The following is a 5,577-nucleotide window of genomic DNA, read 5'->3' on the forward strand; positions in this document are numbered from 1 at the left end:
ACCAGGGATCGAACCTGTGTCCTCTGCATTGACAGACGATTCTTAACCACTGCGCCACCAAGGAAGTCCTACAATGTTGTATTAATTTCTGCTGTACAGCAAAGTGACTCAGTTATACAAATGTATACATTCTTTTTTATATTCTTTTCCATTATAGTTTATCCCAGGATATGGATATAGTTCCCTGTGTTATCTACTAACCCCAAACTCCCAGTCCATTCCTCCCCAGGAACATCGTTATACTAAAAAATATTTCAGTGTTTATCTGAAATTCAAATGTATCTGGGTAGCCTATATTTTATTTGGCAACCCTATCCTAGAACAATGCCTAGCATATAGTAGAGGCTCGGTAAAGATTTATTGGGTGAATGGATAAACGTTTCCTCTCTGGAATGAAAGCTCATGAGGGCAGCTATTTTGGCATGTTTCCTGCTATATCTGCAATGTTTAATATTTATTTGCTCAACACATGGACAAGTGCTACAGTGAATGTCCTTGTGAATGCTTCATTTGGCCCATGAGAGAATATATTTGTAGGGTAAATTCATTCGTTTAAAAGTCTGATTCTGCCAAATTGCCCTCTACAGGCCTCTGATACCTCTTGGCTGACTTGTCTAATTGTATTCCTGCTCATCTCCTAAAGTCATTTAACCTTTGGGGAACTTCCCCCTTGAGGCTGCCTTAAATGGGGGTCAGAAAGGAATTAAAAGTGCTACCCCATTATCCCATCCCTTTATGCCTCCTCCATCAATTCATGCCAAGAAATGAGGAATTTTAGATGCAAATGGCAGGAGATAACATCTGGCTCCTCAGGGCCCCCCTGGCTGTCTTGTCCCCGGAAGCACTGGGGGAGCTCATGGGCCCTGCCAGCTCCCGGTGATGGATAGGTCTTGCTGGTTGGGCTGTCCCAGAGGTGCTTTCAGGTTCATGGTCTGTCTACCTGCCTCCCAATCTTCCAATCTGTCACTGACACAGGACAATTTAATCATTGTAACGAGGCTGTCACAGTGCACACGCTGCCACCCCTGGCGGGAATGCCTGTTACACTTCCTCCCCCACCAGCCTGAGCACATGTGGTCTCTGTTTGCCAACCACCAAGATCTGGGAGGATCTGAGGTTCCATGCAGCAGAGGGACAGAGTGAACTAGGAACGGACTTTTTTTTTTTTTTAAATAAATTTATTTATTTATTTGTTTGTTTGTTTGTTTATTGGCTGCGTTGGGTCTTTGTTGCTGCACGCGGGCTTTCTCTAGTTGCGGCGAGCACGGGCTTCTCATTGCGGTGGCTTCTCTTATTGTGGAGCACGGGCTCTAGGCGCGTGGGCTTCAGTAGTTGTGGCACGCGGGCTCTAGAGCGCAGGCTCAGTAGTTGTGGTGCATGGGCTTAGTTGCTCCGTGGCATGTGGGATCTTCCCAGGCCAGGGCTCGAACTCATGTCCCCTGCATTGGTAGGAGGATTCTTAAGCACTGCGCCACCAGGGAAGTCCCAGGAATGGTCTTTTGAACTAGGAATCTGGGTGCTTGGATCTGGGTCTTTATTTCACCACTTCCTGTATATTGGCAGGGTGACCTTAGACAAGTTTCTTAACCTCTCTGAGCACCAGTTTCCTCTGCAGCAAAAAAGGGGCTAATAACTGCTACCTACTACCTCAAGGGTTTGTCATGAAATTCAAATCAATAATTTATGGGGGAAGGGGTGTGGAAATTGTGAAGTGTTCTATAAATATAAACTATTTTGAGGTTGAGAGTGTGGACAAGCAGACGGTCTTGAGTGGTTTCTGAGTTATTATTATTATTATCTTTTTATCAGCGTGGCTTCAAAAAATCTGTCCAGGAGGGCTTAAAGGACAACCACGTGGAAGGTGGGAGTGGGGACTTGCCCTTTAGAAAAAATTGGAAAGAGTCAATATCAATCGACAGTCCGCATCAAAGCCAGGGATCAGGGCTGGCTGGTTACAGAAACGGGCGAAGCCTCTCTAAGCCGCCCCTTGGTGACCCCAACTGTCTCCTCCCAGGGCTGGGAACTGGGGTGTCTGCTCCCTTGGCTTCCTGGGTTTTTCTACCTAGAAGACTCTTTCCAAGATTGTTCATCAGGCAGACAATATCGACTCCACCAGCTTCTAGAAAACTGCCATTTTGGGCTTCTTCCAAGTTCCCACCTTGGCACCTCTTGATCCATGGTGGATGGGAGTTCTTGCAATTTAAGAAACAAAGCCAATTTCTCAGCTCTCCGGGGTAAGTGCAGGAGAGCCTTCCCAGAAGTGGCTGGGGAGCAGAGGAAGTGCCGAGCCCTGGGGCGAGGGAGGTTGGATCATTCTTACACCACAATGGGTGTCAGGACTATTGAAGTGAAGGTCCTGATCCACCCTGTCCCTGCTGCCAGCTCTTGGTTTGTGGCTCTGAACTCCTCTTTTTCCTCTGAAGTAAAAAGAAAGGTGGCAAATCACAGTGTGTGTGTGTGTGTGGGGGGGGGGGTGTGGCGTGGAGAGAGTTGCAAAAGGCATTACTGACCTGGCCCCTTACCTCGAGGACCAGTGAGCTTTGTTCTGGTGTGAAATGCCAGTGAGCTGCAAATGAAGAATAACTTCCAACATCTACTTCCAGTGTAAATTACCTCCAAAACAATCGTGTTACACCTTTGCAGAGAAGCTGCCCTTGTAGAGGTGGCTTTCTTTGCCAATTGTTGGGTCTGACAGCTTCACACCCAGAGGTGGGAAATACACAAGAATGAAAGTGGGTTTGTCTAGGCTGCTTGGGGGTGGGGGGAATTCCCTAGGTGGAGAAAACAAATAGAACCAAGCAAAGCAGATCAAAACCCAGCTTATCTCACATTGTTCTGCACCTGGGGGCAGATAAATTCTAAGTTCCAACAAAACAGAGACGTGAGAGGTGGCTGGCTCTTGGATTCGGGGATGGTAGGGGGTAGGGTGTGGTGTGGTGTGAATCTAGTTATAACCAGTAGGGCACATTGCCCTGGGTGCCTCCACTCCCACCAGTAAAAGAGTGGAAATGCAGGTAGCAGAGGAAGTCTCCAAAGTTTAGAGAGGATTGATGGGCTCCTGGCCTGGAGGGTGGTGGCACACGAGTGTTTCCTCACCTGTATTTTCACTTCCCTGGGTGTTTCAGATTAGAAAGCTGGACATGTCCCTTTCAGGGTTCTGTCCCAGGCACAGGAAAAATGGGCCAGTGGAAGAAGCAAGTGAAAACCTTCCCATCTCTTATCTCCATTCCCAGACCCAGTGTCCCAGGACTCCCGTGCCCAACTAGTGTGGAAGTTTGGGAACCTGTGGATTTTTCCACAGAGTGTCAGTTCCCTCCTGCTTTGCTTTTAGCTCCACTGGCCTCCTTTCTGTTCCTGGAAGCCACTTTTCTGTCTCAGGGCCTATGCATCTGCTTTTCTCCCTGCCACGTTCTTGGAGAGACTTCCCCTTCAGCTCAAAAGTCTCATCCTCAAGGAGGCTTCTCCAATACCTCTGGGAGCTGGAACATAAGGTCCAGTGGGCAGGGAGCCCTCAGTCAGGTTGTGCTCATTGATTTATCTCCAGCACCCAGCACAGTGCCTGGCCTGTCGTAGATGCTCATGTATTTTGTTTAAGGGAACATTGAATGAATTATTCACCCTGCTTTATATTTCCCATAGCCCTATTGCTATCAAACATCATCCTGTTTCCTCATTTGTCTGTTTACTTGTTTGTTGTCTGTCTCTCTGGCTAGATTAGAACCTCTGGGAGGGCAGGGACATTTCTGTCTTGTTTTCCAACGTCTATCATCAATGCCTGAATGACTGCCTGACACATAAAGGGTTCTAGATAAGCATTTGTTTAATGAATCCACAGGGGATCATGTTTTTCACAGACAAATGTGTCTGAATTAAAGACAACACCCTCCTTAGAAAAAAGGAGGAAAATTCTGAAGCACAGACAGACTGGGGTTGTATTAAGACTGTTTCCACCATTCCAGAATCATTTCCTGTACTGAAGTGTGGATTGTACGGTTCCCTTGACTAACATCAAAAAAATTTAGCTTATATATCTATTGATCACCTACTGTGTGCCAGGCAGTATGCTAGGAATGTTCACATATGTTGTGCCTCAATAGAGAAATTCTGTCCAATAGATTAATATCACTTAAAATTTTGCTTCTTTTTAAGAAGTACAGAAACAGGGACTTCCCTGGCGGTCCAGTGGTTAAGACTCTGTGCTCCCAGTGCAGGGGACATGGGTTAGCTCCCTGGTCAGGGAATTAAGATCCCGCATGCAGCAGGAGAAACAAACAAAATAAACATCCATTTTATTGAGGGTTCTGGTTTATTGGTTCTTTATTGTTTGCTAGGCATCCAATGCCCTGGAAGATCACCTCCCAATCTATTGATACCTTCCCAAGTATCTGTCCCACTGCTTCCCTTAAGGTAGGCCAAGACCCAGCAAATTCAAAGTGCTCACAATTCTTGCTCTTTCCATCCTGTCTCCTGCATTTGCCTGTTCTGTTCCTGTCCCTGGGTTATTCCATTTCTCATCTCCATGGGTCTAAGTTTTCTTACTTATCATTCAATGTCCACCTCTTCCAGGAAGCCTTCCCTTATACCACCTTGGATTTATGGTAGGGCATGCCTTATCTTTCCCCCCTCAGTGGTGCCCAGCATGGAGTTATGTTAATGAGGTGACTTTTGGATGGCACCTAAGGATGGGGGCTGGTTGCCAAAAAGATCAACTAGGTGATCAGAGGGCTGGAACTTTCAGTCTCTCCCACCCCAACCTCTGGAGACACAGCCCGTGCTCCACAACAAGAGAAGCCACTGCGATGAAAAGCCTGCACACCACAGCGAAGAGTAGCCCCCGCTCGCCACAATTAGAGAAAGCTTGTGTGCAGTAACGAAGACCCAAAGCAGCCAAAAATAAATAAATTTTAAAAAGACGGCTGTGCAAATTTGACAGATAATCACTAACAAAACAATGGTTAAAAAAAAAAAGGGGTAGGGCAGACTTTCCTGGCAGTCCAGTGGTTAAGACTCTACGCTTCCAGTGCAGGGGGCGTGGGTTCGATCCCTGGTGGGGGAAATAAGATCCCACATGCTGTGCTGTGTAGCCAAAAAAAAAAAAAAAAAAATAATAATAATAATAAATAAAATTAAATGCCTTAAAAAAAAGCAAAATGGTAAAAAAAAAAAAAAGAGTAGGGCAATGCAAATAGAGATGATCATCCTAAGTGAAGTAAGTCAGAAAGAGAAAGACAAATACCATACTATATCGCTTACATGTGAAATCTAAGATATGGCACAAATGAGCCTATCTGCAAAACATGAAGAGACTCACTCAGAGACATAGACAACAGACTTATGGCTGCCAAGCGGGAGAGGGGTGGTGGAGGGAAGCACTGGGAGTGTGGGATTAGCAGATGTAAACTATTATATGTAGGATTGAGAAGCGACAAGGTCCTACTGTAGAGCACAGAGAACTATATGCAGAACCCTATGATAAACATAATGGAAAAGAATTTTTTCTTTTTTTAACAGAGAGGTCTTTTTATTTATTTCTTTATTTTTGGCTGTGTTGGGTCTTCGTTGCCGTGCACGGGCTTT

This window comes from Mesoplodon mirus (genome assembly GCF_964341445.2).
Source record: "Mesoplodon mirus genome assembly, chromosome: 18".
NCBI classification, from domain to species: Eukaryota; Metazoa; Chordata; class Mammalia; order Artiodactyla; family Ziphiidae; genus Mesoplodon; species Mesoplodon mirus.